The sequence below is a fragment of the Pomacea canaliculata genome, linkage group LG2, assembly GCF_003073045.1.
Source record: "Pomacea canaliculata isolate SZHN2017 linkage group LG2, ASM307304v1, whole genome shotgun sequence".
Taxonomy (NCBI): domain Eukaryota; kingdom Metazoa; phylum Mollusca; class Gastropoda; order Architaenioglossa; family Ampullariidae; genus Pomacea; species Pomacea canaliculata.
In genome coordinates this window covers 40,832,432-40,852,691 of record NC_037591.1, presented here as the reverse complement: position 1 = coordinate 40,852,691, position 20,260 = coordinate 40,832,432, and the positions used below count along the sequence as shown (strand labels likewise).

Below are 20,260 nucleotides of genomic sequence, written 5' to 3'. Positions count from 1 at the left end.
GGTCCACTTCTTCAAATTCGCCATTCATTGTTTTATTGTCCACTACAGCCTCCCTTCCTCTCCTATAGATCTTAGAGTGGTGGCTAGACAACACATGACAACACCAGACCAGTCCACTATCTTTACTGTAGCGACAAGCGGTTCCCAATGTCCCAGAGTGTCAACCGTGTTCTGTACTAAGTGATTGGTTTTGTGTTCCTTGTAGCAGAATCATATCCTCCGTCTTAGGCATCTGAACTTCAAAGGCCTGTATTTACCGGTTGGTACTGGCAGGTTTAGTGACACATATTAGATGTGTACTTAGATAACTTATATATGTGCTTGGCATTACCACCTGATGAATTGGACTTGTCACTGGTCTGAAAATTACATTTTTTAATACACGATTCTTCCAATGGCATTTACTGATTTTGCTGCTTTTCCACCCCTTGTCCACCCTGTTCTGTTGTGATTATGACTGAATGTACCCGGTGCTCTCAGCTAAAAATGTCATAACTACAACACGAGATCGTATCACAAACAATAAGACGGATAATATATGAAATCAAACCACAAATAATGACAAACTATTGTTCTTTTCGTTTTTCTTCATTTGCCCTTGTTGTTAATAGTTGTGATTATTGTCACTTGACTTGTCCGCCTGCTCTTCTTCTGCAGATTCATGACACTCTCCATCATTTTCTTTGTTTTCTGATTCCACTGTGTCTTCAATGTTTGTGTTTTATTCCTTATCTGCCTAGTTTATCCTTTCTCTGTCGTATTCTCTCCTTGTCTCCTTGATATAAGCACTTTCAGCATATCACTTCTTGATCGTCATTATGCGCTTAATAAAGGATCCGTTTATTACATAATAGAAAACAGAGCAGACATAACATTGCTCAACTAGCTTAGCTGTCTTTTCTAGTGGTCTTCTCAGCGAGTGGGTCAAAACCGACAGCTGAAATTTACAGATTACATTTATATCACCTACATCTTCCGATATCTGAAACAATACACAAGCGATTCAGGTTTGTTTTTAAGACCCGGTCTCGAAATACAAGTAAAGTCGGCATTAGAGATGATGAAGTCGATTCAACTGCTCACCAGCTGCTCCGTCCACTGATGTCGTGCCGAGAGGTGACCTGCTAGGTCCTCGTTTCTGTATTTTGTTTCGCACAGCGCACAGACACACACAACCAGGGATGCTATTGGTCACTCACTCACCATCCAATCATCAGGTAGCCACCACTGTCAAGAGAAACATCACTCTACTGACCCTCTACACAGCCTACAAGTGGTGTCGTCGACAGGTGACTAAATCCTCTCTCAGTCGACCTGGTGTGGGACCCTCAGGTGTCCCTGTCTTCTGATTGATGTTGTGCCAGCCGGCTGGTGTCTCTTGGCGAATCTATCAACTTAAGGTTGTCTCCCCTAACACCCATACTTTTCTACCCCACACATCTCTACGCTGGTACATAGCCTCCTCCCCCACTTTCTTGTTTAAGGGGTGTATAGATACAGACGTACTCTGGAAATGGAGTTTAAAAATAGTATAGAAATATACTTACCTTATAAAAAGAACATAAACGGATTTCATCGATTTCATTCAACTTTAATACTAGTAGTTTTATTTGTAATGTATTAACAGTCTGTAAACATAAATTACCACTTGTCACGTGCCTTAGCCTTTGGAATCTCTCCTATTCACACTCACAAGCACACTTGCACTTTACACATACATTAAATTATTGGAAAATATGATATCAAAGTACGAAAATTCAAAGCTTCACCATCTATGTTGAACGTGTATTTTTTATGTGTATGTTATACAATAAGGATTGTCAGACCCGTCTGTGTACGTGGATCTTTTGTATATCATAACAAACAAAAAGTTTTTTGGCTCTAATCTAGAAATTGGACAAACTCCATTTTGAAAGAACTAATATCCTTTATGTTGCCAACCTTCAGTTCTATTTGTATTTGAAACAGTCAACTAAATATTTATAGTTTCAGCATCTTCTTTACCAACACCAACAAGGGAAGAAACAACAAAAAGTGAAAGTACAGGTAGTATTGAAAGATTCAGCTTTTAAATCTCAGTCATTTGTAATTAGGTCCCATGTACTGATTTTCCTGACTCAAAATGTCCTTGTGGATGTAGTAATGAAGATATATATTCCCATAACATCAGACCTCTCTGTATGCTTTAGTGTTAGGCGTGGCAAGGACAGTGATAAGACTGTCGATAAAAGATGAAAAGAATCAAGTTGCACAGAAAACAGAGTAAAGACTACTTTTCGTGACAAGTACAGGTGTTGTACTAGTATGTCATCAGGAGAGTCAGATCCTTCTGTGTACGTTGATATTTGATATTTGTATCTCATAACTGACTGATGTGAAAATCTTATTTCGTAAGCTACAACAACCTACAACCTTTGTTTCTATTTTCAGCATCTACCCCACCAGCACCAACAAGCGATCACACAATAAGAAGTGAAAGTACAGGTAGTGTTAAATATTCACTTTTGTCCCATTTACTTGTGTTTAGCTCCAACATTTCAAATAAAAAAAAAGCATTTCGGAGACATTTTATTTAACATTTTTACTAACACTCAATAGTATTTGATATCAATCTTTCACTAATTGTATAATATCAGCTTTTAGACCCACATAAAGCTTTATCAAAAAGATTGTTTTAAAAATGTATGTACCACCAAAAGTGGACTATATACTATGTGCCACAACTTTTGTCCCCGGCTTTAAACCCTGTTGCTTAAACAACTGTGGGATGTCTTTGCGGGGTTTTTTCATTTTTCAGATTCCGATGGATTTTTCAATGAAGTCCATGTTAAACACTTCTCAGGGTTACAATGTTAACTGCTCACATATTATAATCAAAGCCGCACACAATTGAAGCATTCAGATAAGTGTTTCAAACACACACCCTGTTCATGCCATAAACGAGACAAAATGATTTCCATGCAGCTTTCAAGTTGTAGAAATTTGTGGTTTATAAGCCAGTCTCTGTAGGAGGGAGGATGGAATGAGGAGTCTGATGAGGAACCAAGGTTTGGGGCAGGAGTGTGGACAGACAAGATTTCAGTAAAGTAGTGGGGGAAGGGAAGGATGAGCTTCAAAGAATCCATAGCATGGAGTGAAGAGCTTGCAGTCTATTGTAGCTGTAACTGCTAGACAGTGAAGAGAAGAAAGAAGTATTGTGACATGTTCACATTTGCGAGTCCGGAGAACGAGATGAAGAGTTGAGTTCTGGACTTTGTGAAGTTTAACAATGAGGTCCTGTGGACAGCCACCAAGAAGAGAGTTACAGTAGTCTAGTTTAGACAGAGCAAATGTGTAGTTGAGAATTTTGGTGGTGAGATGGACAGAGTATGGCGAATATAGCTGATCTTCTGGAGCTCATAGTATGCAGAACGACAGATGTGAGAAACATGTTCATCAAGCAAACATTATGTAACCTACGTGAGGTGTTGAAGTAACAAAAACAAAATGAAGCAGAGAATTAAAAGCAAGTTGTAGTGGGTGTGGCTTATATACAGGTGCGCTTATTACACCGAAATTTGTGTGTGTGTGTGTGTGTGTGTGTGTGTGTGTGTGTGTGTGTGTGTGTGTGTGTGTTTTATAGCGGAAGAGGAAATATATCATACACAAGGTTGTAATTGCTCTTATTACTTTTATTACATTTTGGTAGAAACAGACTCTGATGGTTTGAAGACTCTAAACAAGATTTTGGTCGGCGTCATCGTTGCTTTGGTAGTAACTGCTGGTATCGCCATTCTCATCGTTTTCATCAAAAAAAGGAAATGTAAGTAAACATCAGCAAATATTACTTATATAAACATGACAAAAATGCACCAAAATAACAAATAGATTAAAACATTAATTACTTTGAATACACTTTAAACATGACAGACATAATAGTTACAAGTACGACTCATGTCATAAATAATCTCCAAGTTTACAGTTTTCTGTGAGAAGGAAATTCCTCGGACATCGTCGGTTGGTTGTTGCGGCGACAGGGCAAAGGTTACACACCGTCACACAATGTTTCGCTTTCGCTATAGCAACGCTCGATGAAAACGTAGAAAATTTGCTGATTATCTGTGGTAGCACAGTGAGAACTGTTCTCTGAAAACGTGAAGAACGAGAACATTCTCGTGTCTTTTGTGTACACAGACTTTTATCTCGTCGATACAAAGGTAAGAAAATGAGTTTGTTTAATATCAGTCTCATGGTTTGCAAGACTTTGTTCCCACGTAACATAAACATGAAAACTTGAAGGTCTGTAATTTTCATAATCTTCTGTAATGTGCAATGGATCTACCATTTTTGATTCATGGCCAGTTTTTTAATTTACAAAAAACTGATTTCACACTTTTGATCACATTTATTTGAAGATAAAGCATGAAACACTTCAAGTAGTCTGCTTGGTGTTAGGAACGTTTTCGGCGTCTTCAGTTATGAAATGTAGAATCTGTTAAGTTCAACAAGACCTTTATACATCCATCTATCAGTCTGTCTTTATTCTCGGTGACTGTAATAACTGTTGCCACTGATAACCATTACTAGGAGGGAGATATGAGAGTGAGTGTAGTAATTGTATGGGTGTGTGGGAGGTGGCTCTGTTGTCTCGTTTATTGCTTGTGAGCTCTAAACAAACAAAGCTTTTTGTATCTTCTGTAAAACAAGAAAGATGTCTTTTATTGTTATAATCTTGCCTTTTATTTAATCAAACAGATCAGCAAGTAAACGGCTAGAGACACATCAACAAACATAAACGACAGAGATTTTTTTTCTCATGAAGCAAGCAAGAGCTCAACTGGTCCAGAGAAAAAAACACTTTTAGCACATAACTGGTGGTGTGTCTTTTTTTCTAATGACTTAATAGAGATTCGGCAAATTACTATTTTTCCCAAATCAGGATGAATCAACTCCTTCTATTCACAACATACATGCCTACAAGATCACCATACAATGACAGAGGTACGTGTACACGTGGGTCATACATACGCCTACCTAATAGATGGTTCCAACTCTCTTATTGGCTGTCATAATGTGAACGTACGTGTACATGCTCAGTCCTGTTGTCTGTATTGTTGACAGAATGATGATGTCAGTAGCTGAGCCAGCGCTAGCGGGATGCGGGACTTTTAGCAAATAGAGTTGCGGGGCCTTTAGAAGCCGACACAACATCCGTAGCACCCGCACCCTCCTATCCCCAGCTCTGTCAGTAAGTTTGTGTCTCACCAGTGAAAGTGACGGTTATTGTGATGTTTGTTCACAGGAAGGACTCCGGCTCACACACAGGAACCCGTTACAAGGCCTCCATACATCCACCGATCACCCTGTCTTTACTCTCGGTGACTGTAATAACTGCTGCAACTGAAAATCTTTGCTAGGAGGATGATTTAAGAATAACTGAAGTAATTGTACCGGCGTGTGGGATGCCACTGTTGTTTATTGCTTGTGAGATCAGAAGAAAGATTTTTATATTTGCTGTAAACAATAATGGACAATAAAGATATATTGTTTGGTATTATGATGATCAGGTCTTTTATTCAATCTATAATATGTAACCTGCTTGTCTGTTACAAACCAGCAAACCTAGCAGACCACCATCAGCCAGTCAGCCAGTCGTGTTGACTGATAAAATCAACATGAGACGACGAAAAAATTAAAGTGTTTGGTGGTATGGGGCCTGTCTGTGGACTCTGTGTCGAGGCTACTATTCTACACCGACGACGGCAACAAAGTCATCGGAATGATATCACTGGACAACAACACTCATCAGATTGTCGTCGATTCAAACATTGTGCTGCCTATAGACATTGATCTGAACAATGGGTGACTATAATAAGATTTGTAAATAATTATAAACACATTATGCTCCTTACCTTTATTACTTTTACAATTCTGGCAAATAATATAACAGTTAATGTTAGAGACTTTATTTATGAAATGTACACAGATGAGTTATTTACATGCTAATAATGATACACTTGAGACATCGTAATAACATGGAAGAAACAAAAAAGAGAGTGTGTAAGGAACGAGAATAAAAAATAGAAGAATAAACAGAAGAAATTTGACAGCTTACAGAGTTTGAGTAGCTTTTCAAAACGTCAAGATATAAACATTAGTTTAATAAACAATTATTTGCAAAACAGTGTGATGTACTGGAGTGACTCTGAGGAGGGTAAAATTGAGAGGTGTAACTATGACGGCTCGGACTGTGAGACACTCATTTCCGAATCATCTTTTCTCACAAGTCCAACTGGTCTTGCTTTGGACTAGATAAGATATTTTATTTTTTCTTGCTCTTTTTATTCAGTTTTAATGTGAATTGATTGATATTTATTCTTTCTGTTCTTTTAGAACAGGGATGCCCAACCTACTGCCCGCGGGCCATATCCGGGTCGCGACGCGGTGCCCTCCGGCCCGCGAAACTTCTGCCCACAGTGCAGGAAATCGGCATGTTAATAATAATTGTAAAAAAAAAAAAAACGAAAAAAGGGAAGAAGAAGTATTTATCCCTACGTAGGGGCGTCTCCCAATATTTTTTTCGATGGACGAACATTTCGATTCAGTTCTCCGACTTGGTGTCTCTATGATGCAGCCGGACATTCAGAAGTTGGTTTCGGGTAAACAACTTCAAATATCCCACTAATTACTACATAATTAATGGTAAGTACAACTTGTTTCTAATTAAAAAATGGTATCTGCTCTTTTTTTTGTATTTTTGCGGTGAAGCGCCCCGTGACACGCATGTCGGAAATGTATCTGGCCTGCAGGCCGAATAAGGTTGGGCATCACTGCTATATACAAAAGATACACAACAGTATAAATATCTAAAACAGATAAAACACAGTATTGAACATAGCAAGAAATATAATTCTTGTATATAAATATAATGTAATAAGTCATGTAATAGTACGTCTTTCAGCATTTTTTTGTCAGTCTCTCATCACCAACCCGGATAGACAAGCAGCAGACCATCAGTCGTTTTGCATATCTCCCCAGTTTACTATCACTATCAAGTCTTTTGGCAGTCACACAGCTATTTATAGACTTTTTTTACATCTTAAACATGTAAGTGATGTTTTATGTAGATCACGTGGTTCGGTGGCACAGCGTCATCTGCATACAACGTCATCTACATACAACGTCATCTACGTATTACGTCATCTACATACGTCATTTACAAATAACGAGGCCTCCTAAACTGGACAGACAAACACTTGAATCTATTTGGATGTTGACAAGAGTTGGTGAAAGAACTCAACCCTCATGTTCGCCCATTTCCTGTTCTTCAGGAGCAGACAGGACAGACCGACTCAAACTTTGAAAAGAGTCCGTGCGAAAGAAAATAAAATTCTTGATGAAGAGTGGCATACGACCCCCGAAGCCAAGGGAGTAAAAGTCCAACAGAATCAGAAGTAAAGATGTCTAGAAGGAGGAGAGAGACCTGTGGACGATGAGTCAACATGTGAGAAGAGGAGGAAGTGTGAGCAATGGTGAATGTCAAGGAATTAGAAACATTTTGTGCATTTGAAGAAAAGAGTCTACAATCCACAGATGGCCTACTGAGCCTGCTTGAAACCATCTCTTTATCTTCCTCATGGCGTCCCATACCACTTGGGAAGTGGTGCGGAAAGACAACGAGGACACAAACCTCTGCCACTCAAGTTTCCTTTGCTGTTTAAAAATATAATGAGCTTGAGCTCTACTGCGTTAAAAACTTGTCACATTTTCAGAAGTGGGGTTGTGGAAGGCAAGGCTTTAGGCTTTGGGCTTTCTTCCGAGCGCGCTGGGGCACTCTACACTTCAGCGGACACGTGTTTGGCTAATGTCTCTGCACAGGAATTGTCTCCAAAGCGACTTCAGTAAAAATTAAGGTAAACATTCACGGATGTCTCTAAATATTTACTGAACCTCAGCCCTGGCTCAGCTCCTATGAATTCTGTGTTTATCCTAATATTTTTTTCATCCTATTTGTCATTCTAAAGACAACGTTTGCAAGTTCTTCTGCTTGCGTTTGCGTGTGTGTTCGTATTATTCTGTGTAGTATAGTATCAATTTAGTGCCTACATCTGTATTGTAATTATTTCTCTCGATTGCTAATGGCGCACACACAACCTTGTAACAATTCATTGAAAAAACCCAGAAAACTGTCTAAAAAATCAGTTCACGTTTTTCAAGACAATAGTAAAAATACAATGAATAGTACGTTTATTTGATTTTTTGATTATTTTCTTGACATTTTGACAGTGGTCTAGATCTTGCTGGAAAATGTCAGATTCATTAGGAAATAACCTGTCCAAGTCTGGAACAAGTCTTCTGCCGAGCTGTTCAATGTCTTGCTTTTAGCGCATCATGACAGCTAAAACATGATAAAACATCTAAACATTGGTCCATGTGGGCATTCCACAGCTTTTTACCTCCAAATGTGCTGACTTTGCTTCCCTTTGACAAAAAATGACTGAATACAACTATTCTACAGAGTTCAGTGCTTGACTGTCATCGCTTTGTCAAGACTTTTTCGCTTGTCTGGATTTTCTACCTACATCCAAGAGGCATCATCGAACAGTAGATGAACTAATATGCATTCCTGTATCTCTCATATCACATTGTAAGGCATCATGGTTTTTAAAGCATCTTTTAAAGTTTATCTCGTCAGGTATAATAAAATATCGACATCATGGTCAAGAATATAAAGTGTCGCATGCCAAAAGATCGGTTTTGTCGACTGGGTTAACAGACGTTGTTCTGATGTTACCTGATTAAACCCACGGGGAGATACTGGTACACGAAGAAGAATACAAGTCAGGTGTAATGGTAGATGGGGAGGCACAAAACTTGTTAAAATCACAAAGTACACAAAGTTGGCAACACGGGAAAAGAAAAGCTGACCGCGACATCGCGGTATTAGTAAATGCAGGCGGCCATCATTTTTCCTCTTCAGTTAAGGTACTAAGTAAACTCATCTTTTTGTCCGTCTCTCTATCCTATTTGTTCCCTCTCCCTTCTCAATAATAGCTTTCGAAATACAGGATTATTCCCTTTAGAAAATTCTCAGTTAATACCAGAATGCCATAAGGGTTTTTTTTGGACTTGTGAAACTGCTCTAAACAGCTAGGGTGTAAATACTTCCTCCTTCTAAGCTCAAAAGGGTCTTTGTATACTGACAAACCAATGGCGTTCATCTCTCGTCTAGATGAGGAACCTGTTAGAAGAAGGAAGAGAATTTGTTGGTGACCGTTGTCTCTTGTTAACGTTAAACAGAGAAGCAGAACTGATTACAGAGAGGAGTGTAGTTCACGTTTTCTCGCTAGATTCTTGTGAATAAACCAGAGCTAAAATCAGTGTCAACAGATCGGAGAAATTACATCTTGAGGTGAGTTTATAATCATCATCATCATCATCATCATCATCATCATCATCATCAATCAATCAATCAATCAATCAATCATCATCAGCAATCATCATCATCAAACATTAAGGACAAAGATTAAATTATTTATTTTTAAATCAGAGTCGTCAGACTTTTCGGACTATTTAATGGAATCTGACGAGTATTGGAAATGTTCGATATGTGACTTGTCCAGCAACCCTATGGCCGTAGTTAATAAGTGAGCGTAGTTAGCTTTTCTCATGTCAAAATGGAGAACTCAAAGATTAGTGTTTTCAGAACTTAAAAAGTGGTGCCCAAATCCTCCAGGCACTACTTCATGTTTGCCGTAGGACACGAAGTGGTCGCTCTATAACTACATCTTCTAGGGTGAAACACCATGCGCTAGGCCTGGAAACCGCTTTATAACCGCAAACAAGATGTTTTTTTTTGAAACTACTATGCAATGACTTATCTTCGCTTTATAACCACGTCCCACAAAGGAAACTGAGTTTAACAGATCACACAATCTCATCTGCCTATAAGGCTAGGCCTGTGGCATCTTTTGGGCTTCTTAACATAACAGCGTGTGTCAGGTACCTTGGTCTAGGGCTGCGTGCAGGCGTCTGGAGCTTGTTTTTTCAGCTAGTAAATATCAGGCAGATGGCAGTATTGTCTATTTGTGGTGTTGTTGTGTTAATTGCATCCCGTTGAATGTCTTTTCTGATTCATGTGGCAATACTGATGAGTTGACTCATGTTTACTCTTACATTTTCATGTGTTAATACAGTAATACCTTGCAAAACTGTTGCGAGTGACAAACCTTTGTCCTCTGAAGGATTTATAGGTGTACTAGATAATAAAAACTTATTTGTTTCACTGCAGAAGCTTTCGCAAAAAAGAAACCCAACAAACAAACAAACAAATAACGAATAAGGATGTAAATAGACGATAGGAGGCAAAATGAGTACAATGACACGATTGAGTGACCGTCCTGATTAAGATTTCGACATAATGCTATCCTGGAGATAGTCGATGACATACAAGCAGACTTAGTAATTACAAATCGGGGGCACGGTACACGGACTTTTCGCCGACGGACGTTTCGCCGCCGGACGTTTCGGAGTCGGACGTTTTGCCGACCGGACGTTTCGCCGCCGGACGTTTCGGAGTCGGACGTTTTGCCGACCGGACGTTTCGCCGCCGGACGTTTCGGCGCGGGGCACTTCATTTCGGCATTTCACGCGGGACCTTTAGCCGAAGTCAAGTGTGTGACGCCCCTTAGCTCACACATTTCTCTCGCCATTGTATCAATGTATCAGTGAACTCTCTCTCTCACTATCCCTCCTCATGTGAACCGTTAGCTCACACATTTCTCTCGCCATTGTATCAATGTTTTTTCTCAAAGCTGTTGCGCATAATCTGTGACAATCAAAGTGAACTGTCTGTGAAGTCTGTGTGTAAAATTTGTTTGAAATAAAGAATTATTGTGTAATCTAGCAGTTACTTTCATTCTTTGAGAAGTAAGTAAGCTCTCTCTCTCTCTCTGACATAATGCGGCGAAACGTCCGGCGGCGAAACGTCAGGTCGGCAAAACGTCCGCACACGCGGGGGCACAATGTAAGTGTGTCTTGCCCTTCGTTTTTTATGCAACGGGTACCTTTCAGAATGCGGTCTGTGTGTATGTGTGCTGATCTTGCAGGCGTCTCCCAAAGAACGGTTGGTCGGATTATTAACCGAGTCACGAGAAACTTAAAAAAAAAATACAAACCCTCCTGTGACAGTTGCATAGTTTTGATATAACCTACACTATAACTAGTGACAGTCTGTGAAGGCATATCAACCCCCATCAGTAACTAGCCGTTAAAATACGTGCTCAGTTTTAGAAGACAAAGCAACTGTTTTAAAGACTAGTTAGCTAGTAAGTGTTAATACTTTTAATATTTAAGGAGATTAGAAGGTTTTGTAAAAATGACAGAAAAATAGAAATGTGTAGCATATTTTAGCTGAATCGTAATAGTTCCTAGAACAAAGTTATACAGTACTAATATTGTCATTTTACCTGCTGACTAAAAACTTTATGAGCTTTTCTCACAAACTTCATTATTGTCAATTTGAGACGCTAGTCACTCTCATTGACACTGATGTTCCTGCCTTGTCAAATGCTATTTGCCAATAAACTCGATTATTATACTGTATGGTAGTGTGCGACATCGCAGTTAGGGGGGATGGAACATAGCACGCACACAGGGAGGGTGGAGGCTGGCGATGGGGGGTGGTCGCTGGCCGGGTGACAGTCACGTGACAGAGGGAGAGCTGGAGGGAGTCTGTTACGACTTTAGCGGTAACTTGGCTCGTTTAAAGATCTGAAAATCTGCGGTGTCACACTTTCCTGTACAAAGTCACTTCAGTCATCCGTTGAACAGAGGAATAGAACATGTATACAGCGGCTCACACTGTAATATTTCTCAGTATTATTTCAATGTTCAACAACTCAACGTTATAACCACATAATCAGCGGACTGCCACACAGGCTACTTACATTCTCTTACTTCCAACTCACACAGAGTACCAACTCAGAAAAAAATCGAATAACGACCACCTAGGTTTACCCCAGCTTTTTATAGATCCCTTCTAAAATGCTAAAAATACAAAATAAAAAAAAAATATTTAAACAAATATATAAAAAATTAAGACGCAGTATGCCCTGACCTTGACATCGCCACTTCCGCCAAGGCCCTGTCAAACTAAGAATACTCAATTTCGTAACAGAGTCGACTAGCGACAGGATGCAGGTGCGCGGATGTGGTTGGGAGTGGGGGAGGATGAAGAGGCGAGGGGGAGAATGAGAGGAGACAGCTAGCGCCAGCCGACGATTCTTGAGAGCATAGGACTGACAAGTAACTTGAGCAAATAAAGCCGTTTTTACGAACCCTCGCTACTATGCCACTCTCGCTACTATGCCACTTTTGCTCGGTCCCGGTAGGTGGCATAGTAGCGAGATTTGACTGTATACAGCACCATATATGACAGCTTCCTTGAAGACAACTAGCGCACAATAAGAAAGATTCCGAGGGTGCTTTGGGGGACGGATGGTGGGTAGATAGTATCTCCTTTTTACCGGGGGCTTTGTCGGCAAAGAGCAAAAGAAGGTCGGAGGCCGATGTGTTATTACAGGGCGATGCTGGTACATCGCCAGTGGTCGTGCGATCGTCCCACACCTTTAGTTACAGTAGTCCGAGTCCTCCCCTTTCCGGTGACATAACTCTCCTCCCTACCTTTATACGGGCCATCCACCCACCGTGCGAACACTGTCTCTACTCTTAAATTACCTTTCTCATGCTAGCCTCCTCTTTATCATCCTCCTCCAGCTCCAAACTTCCCGCGACACCACCGTGATCAATTTATAAACCTAATATTTGTGGGACAGCAGTTTTTAAAATGTTTTGCAATAATGTGTTCTATTTTGCTGGCTGCGATAGTATTACAGGATAAAATAGTCTCATTGTATCAAGGATCTACTGTGTAGACTAATGTAGTTGTTTGTTTGGTGATGGAGATACGGTTAAAAAAAGTCTGTTGCTTAGTAACTACGAAAAAAAGCAGCCTTGATGTCTCTCGCTTACAGGCTGCAGCGCCAGGGGCGGGCCCCCACCATGTCGGTTCACAGAGTGGCCAGTGCACACATCAGTAACATACCTGCCTGATCTCCACTGTTAAGTCCGATTTGCTTGCAGGGCCCGCCCCCTCCTCCACCCCACCCTTCCCCTTAGTGGCACCTGTAGCCAGCAATCTCATGGCACGAACGTTCTTCAGGGCGGTTGACACGCGATAAAATCTTTGGTGTCCAGCGGCCGTCACCTCTTGGCTTGTCCAGCGAGAATATGATAACCGCTGACTACACTTCTCACGACAGGCCCCAGCACCCCGAAATTGTATTGTACAGACTTGAAACTCAACTTCTGCATCTGTAATGCTTGGGTGTTCTGTCCTTAGACCTTTCTTTAAAAGAAAAGGAGAAGAAGAAAAAAAATCCACTGACCAAGGCCGGGCCCCCTTGACAGCCGCGTGCCCGGGTACACCAGACCCCCCTGTCCCCCCTCTCGTCAGGCCTGTCAACAGAACACAGTGTACACAGTGTCAACACAGTACACAGTGCTTTACATCTAACGTTAGGCCTGGAGTTCTCAGGGACGAGAACTCTGATGGTACAGCGCAGTGTATGCTGGTGTATTTTTCATTATCTCCCTTACTAACATCTCTACCGTTTGTTTAAGCGTGTTTTTCTTGCGTGTGTGCGTGTACGCGTATGTGTATTTCTCTACCTTTTTTTTGTTTTACTTTTTCCATTTTTATCTACGTGTGATTAAAATTCTTATGTATACAGTTCATTTCGACTTTGCTGTGCTCTCCGTTCATCAAACGTTCATGTCCCGCCTCTGGCTGAGCGAGTGGCTGTGTGTTTGTGCCGACTGTGTGAGCGGTTGTCTATATTGCAGTAAATTTTACTTATGGTAACACAGAGACAGTCGCTGGTTTTGGTCCTTTGCTAGCAGCTACATCAAGGGATAAAAATGTGCGGAAATTAGTCGTTAGTAAATCGTAAACAACGCAGTACTTATCATCTATCGCTTATTGTTACAAGCTGTCAAAAGTGAGCCGCCGCCCAAAAGTCAACAGGATGGGAAGTAAAGAGATAAAACATGAAGAGGTTTAATAAGCCAGGGATGAACGTTTGACTCCCTCACAGACAGAAATGCATTGAACATCGCAATGTCGTCCACACCCTTTGCACAAACACACACACACACACTGACTGTAAGAAGTGACACCCGCAACTTTGATGTCACTAAATATCTAAATGGATGAATCTCAAAAATGTTTTAGAAAATGGAAGACTGAACCACTAAAACTTTCACTAAAAGCAAGGAATCACTCATGTCATCTAGAACTTAATAACTTGACAAAAAACAATATTACTAAATGTAAAAGAGACCACAGATAATAAAAAAAAAGTCAACTCACAATCCGAATCTACTAACGGAAACCAGCTAGCAATTAAAAATATAAGCCAAAACAAAACTAAATAAATAAATGAATAAGTAGACCACAAGCATTGTTCTAAATAGAAAAATTCATCTAAGAACAAATTGATAGCTCGATTAGAAAGCCCTTCAGAGAGCCCACTCAGAGAAACAAAGAATAAGTATAGACAGCTCCAGGACTCTTAACGAGCGCCATCTTACATTCCTGTTAATTAATGAACAGATAAAGGTAGGTGTAACTTTTTGTGAGAGGAGAGCAGCGATGAAAAGTTTGCGAGCATGAGTATACATCTACATGTAGCTACACTCGCGACACTCTTCTACCCTTGTTTACACATAAAGGTCCGGACAACCTTAAACACATTTAATCTTTTCAAAAAAAGCAATAAAACGAGGGAAAAAAAAAAGTTCCGACTATCGTCTGTAGAAAGTTAATAATTTCCCCAACACTGTACACTCCATTTATCAGGTAATCCGATACGAGCTGTTAGATGATTTCGGGTACAATGTCGGTACACACAGACGCTCACATAGTTATATCAAAGACATTGCAATGTTGGCACGGATGCAGGCTGCTCTGTCCTCAACAGGCTGAGGATTCACAGTGATAGAGTTCAGGAATGAAAAGGAGGTTGGAGTGAACACATCTTACACGTGGACATGCTCGTCGCCGCTCAACAAGGACTGTTGTGAAGAATTTTGTTATCTGATGTGTTCACCCGAGTCCCTCAGACTGCAAGGTCATAAGCTTTTCAAATAATTTCTGGATTTTATTACTTTTTCTTAATGCTCTTACTTACCTTACACTTACAGTCTCTTTCGTCCTCTCGGATATCCTTCATGTATTTTGTGCAACGACATTTAGCACTTGGTTAAAAAATTAATAAAATGCAATTTTAATTGATCATGTTGAGTTCAGTTACATGACACAATAATGTTGTGGAAAAACATGTGAGATCGCAAGAAACGGCTTTAGATAAAACATTATCAAAATTGATTTATTTATCCCAGACAGACGACTCAGACATTATTCTTCTACTATTTGTTTTCCAGTTTTTTGAATACATGTATTCACTTCTATATCATTTTTAATTAAGATATTGAACTTGTACACAAAACCTTAATGGATAATAAAATAATTTTGTTATTAAAAGTGTCTGTCAGTAAATTATTTCTGCTAACTTCTGTTTTACACTACATTCGTCTGATTAACTGTTTAGTTTGGTGAAGTTTGTTGTTTGCCTTTAAAAGATACTCTTGACAGCCTTTATGTTGTTATGCCTACAAACAAAGCAAGAAACCAGAGTGGTTTATATTGTAGCATAATTATAAACTTGACCTATCAGTAGACTTTCTATAAAAATTTTACAAAATTTATTGTTGGGGTCTCCAGACCTAACCCTTCTGTTTCTAGACACGCACAAGTTTGTATGAGGGTCCACTCAGCTCTCCCTCCCTCCGGTGTATATCAGGCAAACATTGTACTGACACAATATAAGGAACTCGAAAGCAGGTCTGGTTACTGATGCTACAAACAGACGAATCGGCTAGTCTCATAAATGGTCGTAACATTAACTTCTTTCGTAAACATATGGTAACAACTGTAGTCAGAAAAGAGGTAAACATTGCTAGTATCATCTGTTTGTATTGCACGTATCATGGTAACAAAGTGACAGGACCTGATTTTGGTCGTGAGCTCGCTGCTTCATCAAGAGATGAAAACTGTCGGAAATTTATGGTTGTTGAGTCCGGAAACAACGCAAGACTTATCCCTTATCGCTTATTGCTACAAGCTGTAAAGGGGCAAACGCCCAAAAGCTAGCAAAATGAAAAATTATGAGATAAAACAGGAAGAGGTTTTATAATCCAGGGATGAACGTTTGGTTTTCCAATAGACAGGGTTTACTTGAACATCGTGATACCGTCCTCACTCTTTGCACACACACACACGCACACAAACACTCTGACTGCATGAATTGAAACCCTGCAAGCTTCGTGATTAGGTTGATGCAAATGGATAAAAGCTTAGTAAACAATGTCACTGAATATCAAAACTGTTAAAAAAGGAGGACAAGAAAACTAAAAGCAGGGAATCTTCTGTGTTGTCCAAAACATCCACAATAAACATCTAAAGTTGAGAACTTAATCGCGAGCAAAACGAGCTACTTACATGTTCAGGTCTGTTTGTCGCATAGGTAACCCTTATGGAATTCTACTCTGTTGTTATTATCGCTTCAGTCCAGTCATATATAAACTTTCTATGTAGCCATACAGCGAGAGGCAACACGGGAAAACGAGGTTCAGTCGACCGCTCAAGTGACGAACTCCAAAAGTCGTTTGTCAAGAGGAGACGAGGGATGTCCGATGCCACAGACGCCGCAGTAACCAGGGTAGAAATAGTTACACACACTGACATACAGGACATACAAATATAATGTTCCTACATACAACACACACCACCAGGGGCCCTTTTAAAGCTCTTCGCATTCTCCCCTAGTTTCAACCTGTAATGTGCATTCAAACATGCTTTTCTTTCGGTGATTAAAAGTCATTTCTAACTTCACAGTATAATTCATCAAGCATGGTGGTTGCACTAAATTTACATAAACATTCGTAGTGCAACTTCAAAGTTGTACATAAACACATATTACTTGTTTTAATGTACACATTAATCATCAAAAAGATATGATCTAGACGAGGTAGCAAGGCTTCATTCGGAGACCGCGGCAGTCTGTGCTTGTTTGATGAGAGGACCTCGAGTGTCTGACAGTACAACTGTGACGTCACTTGGGGGAATACAATACTCACTTGCTCTAGCGCATCCTGTATACCTTAGCATGACTATTACCGCCTTATTCGCACCCTTGAGTAGAAACTACTATAGAAAAAGTGAAATTATACAAGAGCATAACAGTTTCCTTCAAAATTTTAAAAACAGGAACCATCCATTAACACTTGTGATACCTGTTTAGGGACACTGACTTTTTTTCAGAGTAGTTTGTGTCTTTCTTATCTTTGAGACTTAGTGATGTAAGTGAGGGAAACTACAACTGCCAGCTTTTTACATACCCTCAGATGATTCAGCTTGGAACGGATATTGCTGTAGGGCTTTGTGGACAAGATGCGCCGCTAAAATCTGCATTGAATTCGTCTTTCCTGCCTGTAGTGTTTAGTTAATAAGCTCCTCATCCACCTCACATACAGAGTTGTGTGTAAAAGCTAGTGAAATAACAACGTATGAAAAGTGAACGAGAGATAGAAAGTGAGAGAGGATTAGATGGGAAAAGTAGGAAGACTATTTTTTCCTGATGCGAAAGCTGATGACTTATCGGTGAAAAACACATTCGAAGGTTTCTAACTATTCACTGTAGCTCCACCCTGGCCTACGGAAGTTAAAATCCTGTTAAATCTTTGCTTTATCCTCTCTGATGTTTTATTATCCGAAATTTTAATTCCATTGGCGTAAAGTTTCCACATTATGTTTTGTGTGTGAGGGTTCTTATTATTCTCCGTGCTTTATTATGACATTACTGTACACATCATCATCATTATCAATCATCAATAATCAATCATCATCATCATCATCATCATCATTTCTCTTGAGTGCGAGTGACACATATCGATGTGTATATGCAATCACTCTGCATTTCAACTACCACCAGTTGGTGCAACTCACCTGGTAGTTGTGTGGTGACTTGCACACCTTTTCGATCTGCAGAGTGATGTCGGCGGGAGCCTTGTGCTCCTGGCAGGTGTAACCAAGCTGAAAAGGTCTGTCAGGGGCCAGACTAAAATAGTCCACCCTGGCCCTCTAGTTGGGGTTTTTGCGTGCTGGTGAGTCTTATGGAATCCAGACGCCCAAGGCAAGAACCAGGATAGCGGCCTGGAACATCAGAATGGCCTATGATTAAAGTGGCAAGAGAAATGAGAAAATACAAGATAATGGTTCTCGGGTTATGCGAAACCAGATGGAAGTGGTTAGACCAGACTAACACCAGGAGAAACCATTATTTGCTCTGGCCACAAGGATCTGGACCACGATCACATCCACGGAGTAGCACTGCTAATGTCAACAGAGGCAACAAAGGCACTGATAGCCTGGGAATCAGTCTCACCACGGTTCATTTCAGCATGATTCAACGCTAAAGGAAGGAAGATCACCATCATTCCATGCTATGACACAGCAAATGCATCAGACGAAGAGGAAAAAATACCTTTTACAGCTCCGTGCAGCATCTGCTTGACTGGACACCAAGAAGAGATCTGAAGATAGGTCCCCTCGTCAAGTTACCTAAGAAAAGAGACATATCTCAGTGCAGCAATTTTCGGGGGATAGTGCTGCTCTCCATTTCTAGCAAAATTCTGACCAGGATAATACTAGAGAGATTAACGAAAAGCACTAGATAAAAAACAGAAAAAACAGGGTTTAGCAAGAATAGGTCACTCACTCAACGCTTCGTCCCCCTGGGCATCATCATTGAGCAGTCTATCCAGTGGTAATCCTTCCTTTATATAACTTTTGTGGACCTCAAAAAGGCCTTCGACAGTGTAGACGGGGAAGTAATCTAGAGCAGTGGTTCTCAAAGTATTGCAGACCACGGACCACTTTACTTAAGTAAAAAATATGGTGGACCACCAAGGCCTAAAAATCAGTCTGTACTATGAATTTCAAATTTAAATTGCCACATTTGTTTCATTTTAATTCAAAACTCTTGTGACAGTAGTATAGTAATAAGTTGACATATAACTACTACCTCGTTATTTGTAATTAAAATGTTAATGCGAGCAATACATCACTTTAAACATCACTTTGCTGACATATGACGACTGTCAGCCGCGGACCACCTGACCTATGACCACACTTTGAGAACCACTGATCTAGAGCTTGATGATCCATTAGGGCATTGCGCTCAACCTCATAAACATTATTATCCTTAAGACTCGTCCTGCCAAGTTATCAACTACAGCAAAGTCACTAAACTCTCTGTAATGAAGACTGCCGTAAGACAGGGTTGAATATTGTCACCGACAATCTTCCTCGTGATCATAGGCTAGATTATACGCATGACGACCCAAGACAACAACAGTTGTATCTAGTGGACCTTAACCAAACAGCTAGAGGATCTGGACTTTGCAGATGACATTAGTCTCCTATCTCGTCGGATGCAGCATGTACAAACCAAACTGAACAAGCTAGCAGAGGAAACAGAGAAGACTGGCTTAATTAAAGGTGAACAGAAGGAAGATCGAAGTGATGAGAATCAACAACAAGCAGGGACTCCCAATCTAACTTCAAGGAGCGAGCATTCTGGAAACTAATCGCTTCGTGCATCTGTGTGTGTGTGTGGGGGGGGGGAGGCATTGTCAACAAGGACGGTGGAGTGTTTACTATTATGACGCTTACGTGTATTACATTTGTTCTAACACTAGCGACAGCAAAGTTCACGATTTCTACTAAAAGTTGACGTGGGATTACACCTATTTCGATCTTAAGAACCTAAAAAGGCTGTAGGTCGGTTCTGAAAGATATCAGGAAAACTATATATCAGATATTGTGAGTAGTCGTGAGATGGACAACACATCCGATACCCATTAATGTTAGTTAGTGAATTACATCATTATCAGAACCTGTTAACAGGGTAGCCAAATACTTTGCCCTTACACAATTATCTGGCTATGAATAATGATTACCTCTGCGGTTGTTTCTTCACTGTGTAATGAGAGAAAATATTTGTGTTGGTAACGCCCACTCTTGAACTGACTTCCTGGTATGTTTAACCAATCAAATGTCTGCGAGATGGCCGTGACGTCAGAATAGGAAATCTGTTCC

At 40.2% G+C, this 20,260-nt stretch overlaps 1 protein-coding gene across 1 annotated transcript in view; it reads left to right on the top strand.

Annotated features, from left to right (window-relative positions):
* Positions 1–20,260, top strand: part of LOC112556882 (low-density lipoprotein receptor-related protein 4-like) — a 454,098-nt gene that overhangs the window by 300,453 nt on the left and 133,385 nt on the right. The gene's annotated exons all lie outside the window — the stretch shown is intronic.